The sequence below is a fragment of the Desmodus rotundus genome, chromosome 4, assembly GCF_022682495.2.
Source record: "Desmodus rotundus isolate HL8 chromosome 4, HLdesRot8A.1, whole genome shotgun sequence".
Lineage (NCBI taxonomy): Eukaryota > Metazoa > Chordata > Mammalia > Chiroptera > Phyllostomidae > Desmodus > Desmodus rotundus.
Window position 1 is genome coordinate 116,340,446 of NC_071390.1, and position 21,347 is coordinate 116,361,792.

At 47.1% G+C, this 21,347-nt stretch overlaps 1 protein-coding gene across 2 annotated transcripts in view; it reads left to right on the forward strand.

Annotated features, from left to right (window-relative positions):
• FAM107B (family with sequence similarity 107 member B) overlaps positions 1 to 21,347 on the forward strand; it is a 197,368-nt gene that overhangs the window by 125,822 nt on the left and 50,199 nt on the right. The window contains exon 1 of one of the 2 annotated variants that reach the window (XM_053922337.2): positions 383 to 546. The exons of the other annotated variant lie outside the window; for it this stretch is intronic. The gene's annotated coding sequence lies outside the window, so the exon portion shown is untranslated. Of the gene's footprint in view, positions 1 to 382; positions 547 to 21,347 lie in introns of those variants that run through there. 2 annotated transcript variants of the gene reach the window in all.

Below are 21,347 nucleotides of genomic sequence, written 5' to 3' on the forward strand. Positions count from 1 at the left end.
ACAGTCATCTTTGAACTTCACAGCCGTGGAGTGGAGATGGAGGCCAGACACCCAGCAGCCACCTTCGATTTCCCACATCTTTCTCATCTGGTGACACTTAGTTTTTTTATTACAACATTCCTTCTCTTCTTTCGAGAGTTTCCGAAGTCAAACAAACTAAAGCACCAGAAGGAAAACCTCCCGGAACCAAATCCCCAGACTTTCTCGGAGCTCCCCGGTGGCCCCCGGCAGTTCACTCCCGAGGCTGCAGCGGGCAAGCGAGGCTCGAGACTCAAGGCTGGCGTAGCGGGGCGGGGCGGGGGCGGGGCGGGGGCGGGTCTCAGCAGCCTGGCCCCGCCCCGCCCCCGCCCCGCCCCGCTGCTTAATTCGGACGCGCGGGGCCAGGGGTGTGAAAGAGCCGCCCTACGTTTGTCGGGCAGCAACCACCTTCCGAGCCTCCTCGAGCGCTGCGTCCGCCGCCCCGAACCGGCGGGCCTCTGAGCGCCGCCTCAGCCGGCCCGAGCGAGCGCCGAGGAGGGAGCCGAGCGCCTTTGTGCGCGCGCAGAGGTAGGTTCGCCTCCTGCACTTACTTTGCACACAAAGACCGGGAGCTCCGGGGAGGCGGTGTGCCCGCGGGGGGACTGTGCGGCCCCCGCCCTGCTCCAACCCCCGCCCCAGGGACCCCCGGAGGCCAGAGCCGCCGGGCTTCTCATCCCCGCGGCCGGCCGTCAGAGCGGCGCGGGCGGTGAGGCTGGGGTCGCCGCGAGTGAAGCTCAGGGCAGTGGGCGTGTGGGGTGCGCTGATCACCCTGCGTAGTGCCGGGGAGGGCGCAGGGCCGGGCTGTGCGGGGATGCGGCACGGTGACCCCGGGCCCGAGGGGTCCTGGGGAGGCAGTGGGCACCGCGAAGGAGGGAGCCGGGACTGCCGCTCCGATCGCCTTATTGTTGCTTTTTCGGCCCTAAAAATGAAGAGACCCCGCCTGGAGCGGGGATGCGCTGCCCACCCGGGGTGCGCCACGCGCGGCCAGATGCGGAGCCCTCGGCGCCCCTCACTGCCCGGGGCGTCCGGATGCGGGTTCCGGGGCCCGGCGGAGCTGCAGCCTGGGCAAACAAAGGAGGGGCCGAGGGGGGGTTGCCCGGCTGGTTTAAAGGTGACATCCGCACTGTTTCCAGTCTCTAAGAAACTTTTTCATTTTGACACATTTCTCCTACCGCTCCAGTGAACCCAGTGTCTTGGGTGGCGTCTGCACCTAAGAAGTCCTAAAATTTTGGTTCCGAATTTCTCCCCAAGCATCTCCAGGTCCCTCGGGGATGGCATGGATGCTGATGGCTAAGTTTTAACATAATGGGTAGGGGATGGTGAAGCCCCTTCTTTAATCTGGACAGGGATCCTCTTGAGAGGATAAATTTTAGATCTTGCTGTCTGCAGCAAGGTGCCATGGTCTTCCTTCCCCTACAAGACCTTAATCAATGCCAGTAGAGCAGTCATTTGGTTAGAACGAGGGTAACAGTCAAGGGAAGTACAGAAAAACCACACGAGGCCTGCTAAATTTACATTCTTAAACTTGGGGATTTCTTTCTCCTCTGGTCATGTTCTTCCTACACTGCTTTGGAGATTTTAGCTGTCCAAGTTGCTTTAAGTTGAAATAGTATCCAGCATGCCTGTCTAGATATTTCTTGGTAGTTTAAAGTTTAAAACTTTTAAGTATAAAATTATATGTATTTATTAAAAAATTGAAAAAATATAGAAAGGAAAAGTCACTCATGTACTCAGCCACCAAGATGCACCCCGAAAGATGCACCCCGAGGATGAAGGCATCTTTGCTTGATTCTTGACCTGACAGCCATGGGTGGGGTGTGTGTGAGAAAATGGGGGAGTTATCGATTCTTCACCTTTACCAGGCACATCAGACTAAAGTACGTCGCATAGCCAGTTACACAGCAGTGGTTTGCCACTTCCACAAAGATTAATACGAACCAGTTTTCTTATACCCTTGCAAATAACCACCTGTACAGAAAGGGGAAAGAAAAAAAGAGGAAAAGCAATGCAATTTCCACTTTTGAAGAATAGACTGAGAAAAGTCAATCTTTCAGTTTTCAAAATATTTAAAAATTAAAATTGAGATTCATGAGAAATATAAGTTGGAAAGGAACTCTTTGTAGCACAAGGAGTAGCAGTGGTTTTATAGCTGGGTGCCTCTGAAAGACTTTGCATTGAGAAAATAAATGAGGGATTTCCCTATGAGTCCTGAGTAGTTTTGAGTGTGTGTTTTATGAAAAACAAAAACAAAAACCAACACATTGTGCAGCCTCAGGTTTAGCCAGTGAATGCTTTTGTCGTTTACATACTTTTATTTTCCACTTGTAAAATTTTGGACATTTCATTTCTCCAATGTGCAAAATGAAAAAAATGGTCTTGGAGACAACTGTTTAGAAGTAAGTTGATCATTAGGATGATGCAATACTTTTTGAAGTTTGCAGAATTTAAAGAGGGAAGTTGTGGTTACATATACTGTCAGGTGCAATCTTTGTTACTGCTCCTTATTTGGAGAGTCTTAGTCTGCATGCACTGGGGTGTTTTGCAGTGCAGGAGTGACCTGTAAGTGAATGTGTGAAGTATGTAATCTGCTGTAGCGATCAACATTCCTTCTGAAATAATGGTACCTTTCTCCATCCTGAAGTCAAAAAAGGAACTCAAATGGAAAATATCAGAATCTCTCAATCTTATTTTTCAATCCTCCTGTGGCCTTGGGCAATGTAAGCAGCATAACCAAGCTGGGCCTGAGGTCAGAGTTCAGTAGCTTTACTTTTCCCCTGGAATGTTGCCTTTGCAGGAAGGAGAAAAGTTTGGGAGTGGTCCAGTGTGATGGACTTGCTATGGCTGTTTGCAGTGGCCAGCCTCGTATCCCTACGGACTGGAAAGTCCACTCTTGGGATATTGAAAAGTAGATTTGCTTTGTGCTTGAGAGCAGTACAGTGCGTAGTAATCCTGCTCCTGCACTGCAGTAGGACAGACAGTGGCCTCCCTGCCTCCCTCCCTTCTTTTCTTTTTTCCTTTGATTTCATTGTTTAAAACATCACCAGTAAAGGTGGAAGAGATTTTTACTGATTTTCTTTGGGGGTGGTCGAGGGGTGGACGACTTTTTTCCAAAAGAGGACATGTAGTAGATTAGTACTATGGCTTACTGTTGTTGTTAATGTCCTGTCTGCCTCTCCCTCCAGAATTTTCTGTCGGCCAGGAAGTTTGGTTATATGAGATCTAGAATGCAGGCACTTACAGAAGTCCCCAGGTATCTGGCGGGAGTTGTGACTGTTCTGTAAGTCTAGGGAAAGCAGCCGTGGGCACCGGCCCGCTTTGCATCTCACTTTGGGCACGTGTGCGTTGCCTTGGGAAGGCTGCAGCGCCCGTGAGAAGCCTGTGTGTGCAGCACTGGGCCGTGGACTGCTGGGGTGACTGGGTGAGACTTCACTTTGCTTCCTTCACTCATCTGGGCCTATTTTTGCTTTTCTTTCTTGAAGCAAAACATTTTTCTTCCCTTTTCCTTTTTAGTGCAAGAAGTGCCGGGCCTTTTCCATCTGAACTTTTTCCTTATGCTAAGTACTTAAAACTCAGCGAAAAGGCATCCATACTTTACCCATCTGATATGGATTCTAGTACCCCGTTGATAAAGAAAGAATCGCAATCAACAAAACAAAAAAGCAAGCAAAATATAACCAGAGACATTGAAATTAAGAACAAATGGACAGTAACTAGTGGGAAGAGGGGAGGGGATAATGGGGGGGGAGGGTGAAGGGTTTTCAGGAACAACTATAAAGGACACATGGACAAAACCAAGGTGGGGTGGAATCAGGGGAGGGAGGTGGGGATGACAGGGGTGGGGGGAAAAGGCAGAAAACTACTTGAACAACAATAAAATTTAAAAAATGGAATAAATAAATTTTAAAAAAGAGTATACATTAAAAAAAAAGAAAAAAACTCATTTGGCAAACTGGTGTAGGTTGCCATTCAGTCCTGGTAAGTCAAGGGGCTCTTTCTCAGGCTGTTTCTTGCTTTTCATTCACTCCTTTGCTAGGCACTTACTTAGAGCTGCTTGTGCGCCAGCACTGGCCTAGCGCTGGGTACACTGCAGTTCACAGGGCTGGTGGGGTCCCTCGTGGCAGGACAGGCAAGGGAGATAGTTAAAGAATTGCACGATACCACACGAAACATACTTAGGGACAGTTGTGTTAAGAGCTCTGGGGAGAAAGTAACTCTTCGTGAATTAAGATAACTCGGAAAGAATGATGTAAATCCCAGCTAAGGCCTTGGAATCGGGTTCCTGGCTGTAAGGTGAAGGCCAGGCTGCTCAATTTAGGAGCGTGGTGGTGGGATCTTGGCTGTTCGCTTTTGTCTAGAGGGGGGCCTGGGGAACTGTGCTGTTGTTCCAGTGTTCTCGCCAAAGGTAAACCTCAAGGCAGTTGTGGGGACATGGTGTCCTGAGCTGTTCTGAGGAATTCCCGGAAGTCGAAGACTAGTGTTGTACAGAGGGGAACTGACTACCCCTGTGACCGCCAGAGATTTGACATGGGTTTGTGGGGACATTGTGGGAAGACATCGTTAATAAGACTTTTCAAACTCAGGTGAACTATAGGAAGGGAGACCGGAGAGGTGCAGAAACAGGGAACACTGCATTAACAGTAGGTGAGCTCTTTGAGTGCGGTGCTATCAAAGATTTCATGGAACGGGAAGCAGCTGGTGTAGAGCAGTAACCATTCCCTGTGCTCTGTAGTGTTGCGTGTGCGAGGGGAGGTGGGGAGGAAGCATTGGTGATAGTAATGTTCCCTGCGCATGGCAAAGTCTTAGGGTTCAGGGGTGTGAAGAAAATCCCCTTTAGATACCATGAAATGCAGCGGCCTCCTGGCTGTCTCTAAGGCTGTTTCCTACCACCGAATCATGAATCCTTAGCAGTCCTTAGGATGAGAAGTCTTAAGAGGGGAATGCTGAGCCCAGACAGCTTTTTGGGTCGAATATGTGTTGGGAAGTCTCCTCTAAAAACAAATAGAAAAAAATGCAGGCAGACCAGTTAGCCACACCCTGGCTGGTTGTAGTTACATGTAGTCTGGAAGATTTTGTCACCTCATTCTCTGTTGCCCTTTTTGTCACCAATGCTGACTAAAGTTACACTGGAGCATCTCCTCAAACTGAAAGGATGGGACTGGGAACGGGGTACAGCTTTTTTAATGTGGTATAGGGGAACGATTTGACCCTTTGAAGCCAGACACACCTGAGTTAGGATCTAGGCCCCAGTGCTGTGATGTCCAGTACGTCACAGACCCCTGGCAGCTCGAGTGCTCTCAACTGTGCAATGAACTTAGTAAGACACACCTCCCACAGCAAGGTGAGGGCCGTGCAGGGTCACAAAGCCCTGAACTTGCGGTCCCGGACATGGCCCGCTGTGGTGTTTAGGCTGTTGTGCCACTTTTGACTCAGATTTTCAGTGACCTAGCAGCAATGATGCCACGATACATGACGGGGGACGAATGGGGAGGGCGAGAGACTCTCTCCCTTCCGTCTTCACCGGGCTCCTCAGGATGCCTCTGTGCCTTCAGGAGTGTTGTAAGGACTACCTGGCTTTGGTACCAGACGTGGCACGTTTTATTCATTTCCGGGGTGCAAGCTTTGTCCTAACAAAGGGTGCTGGAGAGAGGGCTCTGACAGGAAGCCCTCTCTCCGTGTAAGCTTCTCCCTGTCGTTATGGATACATGAAACACCCACACTGCGAGAATTAAAGGTAAAACTCATGTTTTATCCAAGTTTGTCAGGCCTCTGGGCCTGATGCATGCTAATGAGTTTACAAAAGCCGACAGTCATATTATAACTCCTGCAGTGCACGTAATTAGCACTTTATAAGTGTCTGATGTGGGTTTATTAAAATTCCCATGTCCTAGGGGAAGTTAAGAATGTCATCGTGGATAGGGATATATAGAGGGTCTTTTAAAATAATATTCTTTCCTTTATAACTAAATGTTATTTAAAATAGGTAAAGTGTGGGCCAGCGCCCTTTTTTCCCCTTTCCTTTTTGAATGGAGTCCCAGAGTACTGTGGTGTATTGGAAAGAGAGAGCTGTAGTCTTTTTAACTTTCAGAATCCCAGGCCCAAGCTCCCCACTTATTAGTATATGATTTCTGAGCAGACTGTTTGTTTCTCCGTTTCCTCATCTGTAAAGTGCAGATAATCACACTTGCCTGCCTCTTAGAGTGCCCGAGAGTGACACGAAAGCCTTATTCTTGACATCTGGTGGAACACCCTGTGACTCTTAAGTTGTCATCGTTGGGACTGCCCTATGGTTCTACTAGTCACCCCCTAGGATGGGAGTGACTCTTTGAAGGTGACAGGAGCAGGGCACAGAGTGGTAAGGAGAACTGGCCTTATCGTCCCTTAGATTCCTGCTGTGGTGCGAACAGCAGTTATTCTGCACTCAAGGCATGAAAATGAGCATCTGAGAAATTCCAGACTGTCAGGCCTAGGGTTTCGACCTGGGTTAGTCAGTTAACCTAGAAGGGCTTCCATATTGTCTGTGAAATATAATAATAATAAATGTAATATTATTTTTATTGTTACCAACTAACAGCTCTTGAGCACTTCCTACCTGCAGGCGTTGGGCTCAGTGCTTTATGAAATTTCTTCATGCATTGAGCGAGTGTTTAACACATTTTCCCTTATATAAGCTAGGTGCCGCGCCAGATGCTGGGGATGTGTGGGTAGGGCAGTGGGTAGGGCTGACAAAATCCCTGCCTGCATGGAGCTTATATTCCCGGGAAGACAAGGTGAATAGCTACACAGATAGTATGGTGCCTCAGGCAGTGTCAGTGCTGTCAGAAAAGTAGATCAGGTCAAGGGGCTAGAGTCTGGTGGGGGAAGAGGTGGTGTTTTCAATGGGGTGAGGCCCCTCCGATGAGCAGAATTAGAGCTCTGAATGAAGGAAGGAGTGAGCCTTGCTCTCGTTTGTCTGTGCAGAGGCAAGGGCAAATAGGGGCCCAGAGATTGGAGGATGAGCTCCATCCTGAAAAATGCCAGGAAAGCCTGTGTGGATAGAGCTAGTTTGGGGAGAGTGATGTGAGATGAGGTCCGAGTTGGGGCCAGATCATGTGGGACCTGTCACGTGTGGCCTGGTTGTGGCTGATGGGGAGACCGTGGGATGGTTCTGAGTAGGGGGTGGTAGAGGTCAGATCTGCCTTGCGGGTTACAAATAACCCTCTGGCCTGGATTGTAGTGATCTCTGAAGAGCAGTCAGAGTGGAAGCAGGAGGACCTACAGGAAGCTCTTGCGAGTCCCTGGGGATGTTGTCAGGCCTGGGATGCAGCTGAGAAGTGTCTGGATGCCTGGTGTATTTGGATGATGGGACGGTCAGCACTTGGTAAGGACTGGAGCTGATACGCAAGAAGGAAAGCAATCGGGAGTGACACCTACCTTTTTAGCCTCAGCACCTGACGGGTGGTGCCACTTACTGACAGGGGAAACCTGGGGGAAGATTACGTGATGCTCACAGTAGCCTTTGACATTAATGCTGTTAGGATTTCCGTCTCAGATGTGGAAACCCAGGGTCAGAGAAGTAAAGAAGTTTGACCCAGGAAGGAAGTCAGGATTAGGACCCAAGTCTGGTTCCTCCCCAAGCCTCGTGTTCTCAGCCGTTTTTGCTATACTGTGGAAAATAACTGTATTTGTTATCATAACAGATTGGAGTGAAAGGAGCTGTGCATACACTTTCAAAACACATCCTTTTTTTTTTTAAGTATTGCTCTGTTGAGAAATAGTGTATATGTGAGTACTATACAGTTCACCCATTCACATGTATAGTTCCGTCATATTTAGTACATTTGTGCTGTGAGCAGTCAGCACAGTTTTACTGACTCACTTAGCAGAGATGTTGGATTCTGTCTGTATATGCTAATTTTATTGCTTACAGAACATGCATGCCTGGCACCCACCTAAATTAAGAGATTGGACATGGGGTTTTGAGATGGAATTCCACGTGATGGTACAGACCATAGTAGATTATTTTTTTCAGTAATAATTTAAAATTTCCTGATATGTAAGGACTTTTATATTCTGTCTTTCCTTCTAAAAGAAAAAGTAAGTCATTGATGAGTTTAAAAACGCAAGAGGAGAATGATAAATGATAAATCTGAAATAGTTTGGTTTCTGTTCTGCCAAGCATGTGTAAGAGAAATGGGCCTCTGATGGCAACTTTTGACGTCATTGTTAAGATCAAAAAGGACAGTTTATCGCAGTGTTCCCGCAGGAAGTAATTGGGAGTCCCTTTCAAAGCTGGCGGTGATAGCAAGTGAATTTACGTACGCCCCATCATTGCTAGGTTGCAAGGGATATAGTGCACCTGATGTGGGGACAGCCTTAACATTTGAAGGCCGCTGGAATGGGATTGGTTTGTCCTACCGCAGGCAGGCCTTCCTGTTGCCCAGTGTGTTCCTGGAAACCACACTGTGAAAAGGATCGCCATATAGCAGATTCTAGGGTTCTTGGAGGCTCAGCCTCATAATGAGTATTGCTTGTGACCACACACTTGTATCAAATAAATCTTGGCCATGACTAGTAAGTCATAAAAAAGGTGTGAAAACCAGAAATGGAAAATAATTTGAAATTATTAACTATATTGGGTTGTTATGGGGGGGGCTTGAGCTTGGAGAAGCCATAGAGACTAAGAGATCATTTAGTCTGGACTCCTTGTTTTTTGGTCAGTGAGCCAGCGCTTAGCTGTGTCAACTAGCTTGCCCAAGACCACACAGCTAATTATTAGTAGTGCTGGAACTAAAACTCATCCCAGAGTGACGATCCCTAAATACTTGAGTGTTTCTGACACACATACTAAATATTTTCCATGCATCTTTTTTTCTGAGCCTCGCCCCGTGATGTAGGACTGTAATCGACTGTGTATGTTTTACTGGGGAGGACACTGAGGCGTGGAGACAGTAACTTACCCAGTATCACGCCAAACTCCAGCTATTCTCCATACAGCGAGTGTGTGCTTATCCACTCGAGGGCACTGCCGTTCACGTATTCCTTCCATCTTTCTTCTTTCCTCTTTATTATTATTTGTAACCTTATTATATCTTATTAAAAGATGCCTTATTCCTAATAATCCATAAGCATTGCCTTTCCAGGGCCTTCCATGCACTCTAAAGATCTATGTTAAACAGACCAGCTCTACTTTATTGTAAATAAATTATTACTGGAAAGTGACACACTCGCTATGATAAGTATTTAAATAACTAGTAATTTTGCTTGGCTTCCTAACATTTAAAGAGTTTTTGGGTGGTAGTTCAGGACTGTTAAAAAATGTCTAGGTAGGTTTGAACTGATGGCTCCTTTCTTTTGTAAATGCCTTGTACCAACCCAAAGCTTTAAAAATAATTCCTTTGGTGGCTCTTTTCTTTTTTTAAATCACTACTTATCCTTTAAAGATTGAAAACATCACCAAAGAACTGACTTGTGATGGGTCTGGAAAGCAAACGTGTCTTACGTGAGAGCTTCCTGCTCTCTTTATCTTCTTCCTCCTCTCCACCTCCCCACCCCCCTCCCCGCCCCGCCCCACCTCTTCAGGGGCACCCTGGGCAGCCCTGTGGTAAAGAGTTCATAAAGAGCAAGTCGGCTTTTGGGAGCAAGTGTGTGAAAGGTGATGGGCGGGGAGCCATGGAGGTGAGAAGTCACCCCTCTGAAAACAGGATGAGGTGTTGATTTTCTGAGGGTTGCCAGCCTCTTACTTCCTAAGACCGGTACACTCACCTTTCCCTCTGTCCCTGCTGCCCACACGGAGCCTGATGTGGGTGCCACGGGCGTGATCACTGTACTCTGTCATGGGTGTTAAATGAGTACACAGAGGGGGAAATGTGGACTCTGGTCAAGTCCTGGGAAATCTCCCCTCGGATGTCTCTCGTACTCTGGACCACTGGTTACTTTAAACAACTTGGTGTAAAACAAGAACAGTTGGCTTTGCAGCCATCCATGTATATACCCAAAGTAGGTTTTCTCGTTTTGTTTGTTTTAAAGGCTTCTAAATTGCGATTCTTCACGAGCTTCCTGTTTCATCAGTACAGCTGGAATCTGTAATGACTGGATCCACCGAGATTGGTTTTCCCCCTCCCCGTTTGTGCTAGAAACCAAACAGCTTGCAAACGCAGTCTGTGCCGTGTGGCATACATGTGCTCGTTGGTGAGCCATGGCACATAGCTGACTAATTTCAAATACTGCCTATTTATAGCCTCTTCAGAATATTTGTAAGATGTTCTTTCTACTGACATCCTGTAGGTTAACATCACTTTTTAAATGGAGATGAATTATTTTTTAGTCATGGGTGATTCATTTGATAGTCCTCTTCAAATAAACACCCACGGTTTCTCTGAAGTGTGTCACTCCAGTCACGAGCCTGCTATTGTGTTCACAATAGTCATGGGATTGAGTGGGGATGAGGCCTCCTCGAGCTCGGAGCTCTCAGATTCGCAGAGGAAAGGGAAGCTCGGGGATGCTGAGGAACCCAGCTCTTACCAAGCTCCTCGGTGCGTATTTGGGACTAGAACTCTCTTCCTGCCTCCTAAGTCAGTACAGTTTTCTCTGCTCTCCCTGCCTTGCTTCACCCTGCCTCCCACCTGTGCTTTCACTTGCCACCACAAAAGAATAAAAGCAAAAACAAAAACTTCCTCGTTACTGGGATGATGGTGATGATTGTATTGCAGAAAATAATAATGTTTTAAAGAAAACCTCATACAATTCTGTCATCCTCCAAAACTTTCTTTTTTACATGTGTGTTCTTCACGTTAATACAAAGTGTTAAAAGCATTAAACATTAATATAGTTATTCATAGCATAAACAAAAGCCTAGGTATTTATTTAAATATATGAGAACTGTCTTTACTGATTGTGGTCTATTGTCCACTAAGTGAATACATACATGATTTCTTTCTAAATAAATATGAGTATATGAGTATATGTTTCTATTTTTTTAAAGGATTTTATTTATTTTTAGAGAGAGGGGAAGGGAGGGAGAGAAACATCAATGTGTGGTTGCCTCTCATGTGCCCCCTTCTGGGGACCTGGCCCTGACTGGGAATCGAACTGGCGACCCTTTGGTTCGCAGGCTGGCACTCAGTCCACTGAGCCACACCAGCCAGGGCATGAACATATATTTCTAAATAAATATATGAGTTCTTTTCATGATTTTGTAAGGATCCTTTTCATATTACCATGCCCCTCAAGGCTTTTTCAAGTGTTTGTTACCATTTATTAGTTCTATCGTAGGCATCCTAGAAAGAACACACACCTGATTTCAGATGGACCTGGTGGTATGTGCTAGGTTCTTTTACCTCTCTGAGCTCGTTTTCTCGTCTCTGCGATGTGAATGTTAGGGAGGTAGCACAGGTAAAGCTCCAGGCACGGTGCCAGCACATACGCTAACGAATGGTGGTGTTCTCTGTGTGTGCCCCGCCCCCCTGCCTGCCGTCTGGATACGACGTCATACATGATTGGTTTCACTCACCCAGGGGAATGAAACTATTCAATTCCATTAGGACTCTGTTAGGGTTCGCCCCAGGTTTAGGAAGAGTGCCTCTTTTGCCTGTACCATCCTCAGGCCTGCTACACCTGTATTGCTGAGCCTGTCTTAGAAGCACTGGTAGCATGGAGAGCTGGGTTAGGAAGCTGGGGGTGAAGGGCCGAAGCTGGAGTTCTGGGGCCAGGTGGAGCGTGGGAGAGAGACCACTGGGCTCAAAGGTATAGATGTCTGTCTTAGCTGCAAGAAACGCCATGGACTGGGTGGTCTAAACAACAGGCTTTTATTTCTCACAGTTCTGGAGGCTGGAAAGTCCAAGGTCAAGGGGCTGTCAGACTTGGTGCCTGGTAAGGACCCACTTAATGGTTTGTAGGTGGCCGTCTTCTAGTGTCCTCACATGGTGGAGAGAGATCATTTTTCTCATGTCTCTTCTTCCAAGGGCACTGATCTCACCCATGAGGGCTCCACCCTCATGACCTAAACACCCCCAAGATCCCCACCTCCAAGAACCATCACACTGGGGATTAGGGCTTGAACGTTTGAATTTGGGGGAAATAACATTTGGCCCACAGCAATGGCCAAGGTGAACAGAGGTTTAGAATGTGTGGGCAGGCAGGGTTCTCAGAAACAAAGAAGTGTTCTGTAGAGGAGGTAGGTTTTCAGAGGCCAGGATGGACGTGGAAGGAGGAGGATGTGATTAGAAGTGAGAGTGAGGCTGTGGGTCAGGAATCTGAACCAGCAGAGGAGAAAATCAGGTCAGTGGGTCACCAGTAGCCAGGAGTTCACAGTGAGGCTGAGGAAAGGTTCTCACTCAGTTCATTTGTTAGTTCACGGGCTCCTGTGTACGTAGGAACTGACTGCTGGGTGAGGGCATTCCCCACACCCCCAAACAAGAGGGGTTCTGGGTCAGCAGTTAATGGCAGGAGAGTGGTCCATCCCGGTGCCTCACACACAAGGCAGGTGCACCTCCTGTTTTGTCTGGGATGAGCTTGGTTCCTATCTTTTTTGTCCAGGTAATTATCAGTGGAGCCTATTGCACATTCTGTCCAGCCAGACCTGGTCTTGTTGACAAATAACATACCCCTCCTACCACGTACACACCCATGGTACAGGTAACGGTGATGGATAAAGATCCTCATCACAGCTTTGTCTGATTTGAGGTTTTATCTTAAGCCTAAGGTCGGCTTGCCTCATTGGGGGAGCTTAGCTGCCATCTCTCTCCTTAGTATTTGAACTCCGAAGAATTTTCCGTATTACATTTCTCAGCGTTCTTTTCTCTCTTGTTTATGTTTTCAGTGTCTGTCGGTTTTGGCAGTGATCTGCTTAATGCTGTAAACTTTAATACAGTCACACCCAGCAGCATCTGTAATTGCTTCTCTGCCTGGGCTTCTCGGGAGACTCTGTCCCTTCCCCTGGGCGCCCTGGGGTGCAGTGGCCCCACCTACCCTGTCCCTCGGTGGCAGGAACCGGTGAGAGAGGGAAAGGGGAAGGGAAGAGGGAGAGAAGGCTTTGCCTTCCTTTACTGGTCAGCCTGGTTAGAAGAGTTTTGGGAAGTCTTATCTGGGTTCTTGGCAGATGGGGTATGAGGGATTAGGGGTAGGTATGGTGGGGGTGAGCAGGGCCCAGGGTGCCATCCTGGTGTTGCTGCTAACACACCCCCCACGCTCCCTTTGGCCTGGGTCCTCTGTCCCTTCTGGTAAGAGCTTCAATCCCCGAAAAAAGAGTTAATGTTCTTCCTTGAGGTGCCGCATGAGATATTTGACTTGGACGCCAGCGTGGCACTGGACCGTGGCGCGCGCAGGCTGCTTTGTCTGTGATGGAATGGAGTGAAAGGCCAGAGCACTTGAGCGCCCTGGGATGAGGAAGCAGCACGCGCCTGCCCTGCTGGGAAGTACTTTTCCACCTTGGATTTCTCTGTGGTCACTTGATCATGCATTGTGTTTTTCCATCTCTGATGGGAAACTCTGAGGGTGGGGGCTGTGTCATCCTAATCTCATCCCCTGGAGAATCGGAACTTCTTCCTAATTACTGCTGCTGTTCTAGCTGGGACACTGAGGGGCCAGCGTGGGACCGGAGGGTTGCTGTCTGTTTAGACGGGCCTGGGTTGGCTGCAGTCCTGAAGTCACAAAGCACGCCACGAGGGCTTGGCCTCTTCCATCAGCCTTCCTTTCAGACTCAGTGTGCCAGCGGCCGAGGCCTCACTTACTTCCACCTTTGTATCATTTCAGCGCCACTTTCTCAGCTTAAAGCCCTCCCTCCTAAGGACTTGCCCGGAAACACACAGGACACACACACTCATGCATACACTCACACACAGTAACCACAACAGATCTTTGTAGGGGAAAGCATTGTCTTGGACTTCGTATTGTGTCCCTGGACCCTAAGTCCCAAGAAGCAGCCCTGTGGTGCGTTGCAGAGTCCCAGCCCTGACCAAATGCAGAAGATGGTTCTAGGGAGGGGAGGTGGTGTGTTCGTGTGTTTTCCGTTCCTTCTGTTGCTGAGTTGCATTCTGAACTTTTCCCCTTCCTTTGTGGCATCTGATGTTGGCAAGTAAATGTGCAGGTTGGTTGGGCTGATCTTTTTCTTCCTCCTCCATCCCTACCCACCATATCTATGACTTGGGTGGGGTGTCAGGACACAACTTCTGTGACCCCTTAAAAAAATAAAGCAGATAGAGAGCTATGCAACAAGCCTGTGACCTCCCACCGATGAAAATGTAAAATTGTAAGAGAAGGGCAGCTGGCGGGTGGGTGGTTGCAGGCTGAGGAAGGTGAACCTGCATCCTGTTTTCAGAGTTCTGTGGTCCTTACTGTGGTTCTGTGTTTCATGTCGCTTGTCACTAAGAAACAGTAGATTCTTTCCCTGTAGCTCTGGGTTACAGGGAAAGAATCTACTTAAAGATTCTTATATCTCCTTAAAGAGTCTTGATTCTGGATGTTAACTAACACACAGACTGCCTTATTAGCTAAAAAGAAAAGAGGAAGTCCTCCGGCTGTCCCTGGGTAACTTCTGTCAGTGAGCAATTCTTTTCCATCCCATTCCTTTCAGTAGAGAAGTAGTGTGATTTGGCAGCCTCTGGGTCAGGCCGCTTGGGCTTACCTTCTGGGTCTGCAGTTTATTAGCTTCATCAGTAAAAGGGGGATAATAATAGTACACACTTTACGGGGTTTTACAGAAACCCGGCTAGTGCATTACTGTATATAGTTAGCATTCAATAAAATGTTTAACAATGTGGGCATGTTATTGATAAAACCATATACCTCAGGACTCTGGTACTGTCCTTAGGAGAACTGTTAGCTGTCTCCTGCAGGTTCGGTCATTGGCCATTCTCTCCCCATGAGTGGAGTCTATTGTTTGGGAACTGTGTGTGCGATTCTGGGGACAGCAGAGGAGAATATTGGAAACAGGGGTGTCCCAGGAAACCCAGATTTAACCTGCGGCAAGTGAGAAGATGAGGGTGAGCTCTAGGGTTGGAGAGTTCTAGTCTGCTGTGCCATAATGTGGGATTTTAACTGCTGTCACAAAGAATGTGTGAGACTGAAGCCAAGACTGAAACTGTCAGGCATTTTACACAATCTGAAACCATGGTCCTAAACTCCCTGTAGCGTGTCCTCTTACGGCAACTGGGCATTGATTTTAAAACTGCTGCTGGTGTGGACAGCTGCCGGTGAAGTCCAAGTTAGATGCCCCCTGGGACCCTCTCAGTGGCTTTATAAGGCTGATGCAGGGGATGCTTCCATCTTTCAGGGTCCCAGTAGGCCCAGGGGCATGGAAATGAGACCTATATCAACCGTGTCTCCAAGTGTTGAGTGAAGCAGAAGTGGTCTCGCCCCTGCCACCTCCCTGCCCTAGTTTCCAACCACTTTCCTCTTTCGCCGGCTCCAGCCACACTGGCCTCTGTTCTGTTTTTCCTAAATAAGCCAAGCTCACGCTTGCCCAGGTTCTGTGGGGCCCTCCAGATCTGCTCTCGGGAAAGCTCATACCAGATACTCAGAGGCCTCGCTGTTACCCTTTCAAAGCAGCTCCCTGACCTGCTGCACCTTCTTACCAGCTTCGTATGTCCTCCTGACTCTACCAGACCTAGTGCAGACAGCGTGCGTCCTTTGTTCCTGCCCATCTTCCTCCTCCCCTCCCCCACCACCAGGACATGAGAGTCCTCGGGACCCGTGTTTCCAGCAACGGGGACCCTGCCGTGTCCTTACAGCAGTGGTTCCTGTGACCCCAGGTGTCCTACCAGGTGAAATGGCTTCTCCTACTGTACTTCCAAAGCAACACAGGGTCTGCATCCCATAGCCCTTAACCATCGAGGACTACCGAGTCCTCTGTCTTCTCAGTAGGAAGAAAATATCTGAGAGGGAAACTGCAGAATTCATTATATTAAATTTCATCTTTGTATGAGGCCATATTTTGGATGCCAGTGCGGAGGATCAGGTTGCACTTCCTTTCGGTAAATTAAAATGAATTAAAGGCCAGTAAATTAAAGGCCAGGCATAATCCTTTGCCTTTGGCCTTTAACAGGTTGTTTTTAATAGAAAATAGCCATGTGGCCCATGAACCTTTATTTGTGGGTAAATGGCACAGGATAGTGTCCCCCCTGTTCTCATCATCGGTCCTTGTGTGTGAGGTCCCAAGTGGGGACATCCTTTTGGACCCTCGTGCTGTGATGTGCCGTGATTTCTTTCTTTCTCTTGAGAAGGAAGATGGGATGCTGATTTTTCCTGATAACGGAAAGAATATAGCCTTTTTTGTTGTTCTTGCTATTATGAAGCTTAAAACCACATTTATACTCAGGCCTGGGAATTATATTAGCTTGAACGTGTCACACTTCTGCTGTTTCTTCTGTAGTATGGCCTTGACTTTTAAATTTCTATTTATCTAGTCACATATGTGACTTTTATTTTGAGGTACTCCAGATCTCTGGGAAGAACTAGAGAATGGCACAATTTAATTCCCCCCTCATCTCTTAATGCAAGGTATTGAGTAGCCAACTTGGTTTTGAAATTCGGTTGCCTTTGTGTGTTTTTACTTGAGTAATGCTACTGACAGAAAAATCTGTGTTTGCTTAGGTAGAATTTCCATTTCTTTGGCAGATAAGCTCAGGGAAGCAATTTTAGCTCAGCTGCCAGTTGGGTGGGGAGGGAGGGACCTATAAATAATCAGAGTACAGTTTTGAGGTAAATATCTCATTGGCTTTTATCAGGTTTATTCCAATTTGCAGGTTTGGTTACTTTCACTCGAGGGCTTTAAACTAAATATGCACTCTTACAGGCAAACCAGATAACTGGCTTTTGGGTATTACAATGCAATTTCTTAAGCTTTGCTATTTCCAAAGGATTTGAGTTTTTTCATTCAGTACCTTAGTGCCTTCCTGTGTTCCAAGGTGTACACTAGTTGATATGGTTGTTTACAAGTGATGCTTAACTAGCGGAACCTCCTTTTGAGAGGCTTACATTCTAACAAACTGGTTTTCAAAATTGGTGTGTCAAATTAGTAATTCATAAGCAATTAAGGAACTATCTTTCCCTTTAGAAAATCAGTTTGTTTCGTGACTTGGGCTTAATGGTAAATGCAGCGGGTAGTTAGGTCTTTTCCAGGTGTTGTTACTGTTACTGGAGTTTTCCTGAGGAGCCTGTGAAAATTCATAGAAAATCTTCTCTAAAATAGTCATGGTTTTCTTTTGCTAAACAAGAATTCCTAAGTAAATAAGTTTTTCTAGTAACAGAGCATGCAGTTTGTGTTTTCTTGCCTTGTCAATGCCTCCTTATGGGCTATCGATCCTAAACGAAGAATGCTATTCTTTACCAATACTTTATAGCCAGGACCCAACAGTGAACCATTTGGCAAGATCCCATCTCTTGGCAGGCTGGAAATGGATTCATCCCCCTCAGTAAGGACTCGTAATATTTATATATAACCTAGTGGTATGATTTCAGAATCTCCAAAGGAAATGCGTATCCACAATAAGGAAGGAACTTGTTTATTCTAGATTTTTCTTCACTGTACATTGCAAAAATTACTCAAAGACATTTGGCAAAGTGAAGAAAGATGAATGAAATGGATTGAGTTTGTGGAGTGTATTAATCCAAGTGATGTTTATTAAACTGATAAAAGACCCAGCGTCCCGGGCATGGGTAGGTCTGCAGGAAATTTGTCCTGAGGGAGTTTGTATCTAATTAAGGCGGCTAGGCACCCGCTTCGAGTTAACAAATATGTTGGAGAAACTAGTTGCTCCCTCTGTTGGAAGTGAAGTTGGTGCCATTTTGCTTCGTGAACTTTTCTGCTTGAAAGAAAGCTTTGGACTCCCATGTCCCACCTCCGGGCCTAGAGTGAGATCCCCATGAGGCCTGATTTAAACATAAAAGGAGGTGTCAGCTGTAGGACTGAGTTCAGTTGGGAAGAACTGGGGGAAAAGGAATCATCCTTAGGTGGTATTACTAGTGTTAGTGCCTTTAATAAAACTTAGTTTCACTCACTGTATTTCCTGGCCTGCTGCAGCCACAGAAATACTAATTGCCTGAAATGTCTATTTGGAGAAAAGAAAAGCTTTATTGAAGGGGTATGTGAACAGAAAACTGGATTGTAAAATACTGTTACTCACCGTTGTGATAAAAACATGGGGCCTACTTAATCAGAGTGCCTGCCGTGGACGCGGGTTGCGGTGTCTGCGCCTATAGCACAGGCTGTGGGTAAGGTGAAGGGCGGGGCCTAGGGGAAGCCGGACCTGGGAGAGGGTGAGAGAACAAGGCCCCTCCCATCCTCTAGAGAGCTAAATTCCTCAGATCTCAACTTAAAAGCATGGGCAAACACTGATACTAATCAGCGTGTGTTCAAATGGAAGTTTCTAAAAAGAAATAATTTTTTTGATCAAAAAAAGCCTCACATGATTATACTCTTTTTGATGTACTGCTTAAAATCAGTGTTTAATTTCTCCCCCCCAGTTTTTGATGCAAGAGACACATCAAAATATCAATACTTTAGGAAGATTTAATCTAATAAAATATCCCTTTGCTATTCAGTGATCTGATACTTTCTATTTTTAACTAAATTTACAGTGTTCTCAACTTTTTCATTAAGAAGTATTTTTTGAGCATTACAACTTTAATTTTGTAGTAAACATTTTTATTCCTGTTTTATAGTTGGAAAAAACTAAGAGTTAATAGTGTAAGTTGAGTACACTATTAGGATCCTAATTGTTTTAGGAAAAAAAATCACCCAGTCTTTGCTCACATGTCCCTCCTTCACTGTCACACCGCTGCCACACCTCTGCTCTGCTGCCACCAGATGGGTGTGGGCTTTCCCCACACCAAGCAATTCTCTGGGACACCAGCTGAGCATCCTCCAATTTAACTCAGTTCTGACACTATCTGCCAGAGACAGTATCAGCTCCCACAGGTGAAGGTTCAGTCCAAGAGACTGCCTCTCCCCCCTCTTCAGATGCCCATCTCACCTAGTAGGGCCACAGGCTATTCACAGCTTCTGTCTGACTTGGCTACAAGTTGGAGGTTCCTACAACCCCCTCCCTGGGTTTGAATGGTTTGCTAGAGCAGCTCGCAGAACTCAGGGAAACACTTATGTTTACAGTTTAGTAAAGGGCACGATAAAGGGTACAGATGAACAGCCAGATGAAGAGAGACACAGGGCAAGGTCGGGGAGGGTCTGAGCTCAGGAGCACCTGTCCCTGTGGGGTTTGGGGCGCGTCACCCTCCCAGCATGTGGGTGTGCTCACCAGCCCGGAAGCTCTCCGAACCTCCTGTTGGGATTTCTGTGGGGACTTCCTCACGTGGGCACGTGGGCACGAGCAGTTATTAACACAGTCCCCAGCCCCTCCCCTCTCCGGAGAATGGGAGGGGGACAGAGCTGACCGAGCTTCTAACCGCGGCCTGGTCCTTCTGGCGAAGAGCCCCCATCCAGGAACCTGCCCAGAGTTGCTGTGTTAGAACAAAAGATGCTCCTAGCACTCTCATCACTTAGGAGGCCACAAGGGTTTCAGGGCCCCGGTGCCAGCAGCCAGGGGCAGAGCCCAATATGTATCTTCTGTGGTCTCACACTAGTGCTGCCGAATGTTACTGCACGTGTTTCTTCCCAGTCGTGCTGATTGCACTACATCACACAGTATAGAAAGCCTTCATTTTTAGGGGAGTTTCCCAATTGTGGACCGCTTTTCTAACAAGATTTACCATCGCACCCACTTCTGAGCGTGTACTTCAGGGGCATTAAATCCATTCACACCGTCCTGCAGCCATCATCACCGCTTCTCTGAGTTCTTCCTCTTCCCAGGCCGGACCTCTACACCTGTAAATAACTGTGTCTCCCTTCCCATGTTCCCGAGGAAGCACCATTCAGCTTTCTGTCTGTGAATTGGCCTGCCCTGGGTACCTGATGTAAGCGGACTCACACAGTGTTTCGCTTCGTAGAAGGCCTTCCAGGTTCACCCACGCTGTAGCCTGTGTCAGAATTTCATTCCTTCTTACGGCTGAACGGCACTCCAGAGTATTCCTGTGCCACATTTTATTGCCTCCTTCTGCAGTGGGTCTGTTGGTCATACTGTGGGTCTCAGGCAACAGTTTCGAACACAAAATGCGGAAGAAAATGCGCGCACATTAGGGATCAGAGCTGTGTTGTGAAACGTGTGTGTGTGCTGTGCTAAAAACTCTGGGTTTTTTACACTTTTACAGGCAGGGTAGAGTTGCACTCTTAAGTATCTAGCAGGTCTTATGAAATTTTTCATGTTGAGAGCTACACAGTCTTTCCTGTGTTGTGGGAGGGATGGAGTGAGGGAGAAAGAGCAGGGCCTGCCTACTTGTTTTTTTTAAATCACGTGTCCACAGTGATGCCCTTGGAAGGCATTCAGGTGAATCCTATGTGAGCCTAACAGCATTGTTTGTAAAGTTCTCAGGGTTTCCCATGGGTCCTCCTCCTCCCCAGGGCCCCGAGTGGCTAAGGGCTGCGTCACCCGTGCAAGGGCCAGGGCAGGTCAAGGCCACGTGCGCTGTGCCTCCTCAGGCCTGGGGCAGGAGTGGGGGTGTGCTGGGCCACACCTGCAGTGAGCTCACTAAATCTGTGTCTGTATGCACCTCTGCAGTTGTAATTTCACACACTTGCCCTCAACTTAGATTTGATATTTCCTACTAATTTAGTAACAGTCTAAAACTGGAAGGGAATGCCTTTGGTTTAGAGAGGTGGTCAGCTCAGAGGCACACGGGTAGTTGGACAGAATTGGGACTAGAGTTCCAGGCCCTTCTTCCCCAGATTGTGGCTTTTCCACGCTCTCTGAAACACTTAAACCAAAAAAGAAAAATCTCAGTGTATTTCATGAGTGGACTGTAATGTCATGAATTACTAACCTTAAGAGTGCAAGTTTTAGTTGTCTGAAAGCCTGCATGCTACAGGCTCTGCCGTGACATTGTAATGAGTATTAAAACTCCACCTCCTCCGGTTGGGGAGCGGCGTTTGTAAGTGGTTGGAAAGGTGACTGGAGCATGGTTAAGCTGTGGGGGTGTGGGACTGGGACCGTGCACATGCAGGCCGGCCGAGTCCCTAGTGCATTTGACATGTTTATGTGTGCGTTTTCACACCAGTTAATGAGGGAGCTGATTCAGAGGGGGAAATGTTGGCTTTCATTAATACATTTCAGTTAACTTGTATGGAGGGTGTTTGCTTTCAAGCAGAGTAATTGATGTGTAATGCATAACTACATTATTCTTGTGCTGCCAGAGACAGCGTGTTCCATTGGTCTGGAAGGTCTGTAACTGGTACTAGAGTTGGAACAGTTTGTTGTTTTTCATTGTTTGCTCTTGTTTCTGTGCCTTATGAAGTTACGACAGCATAT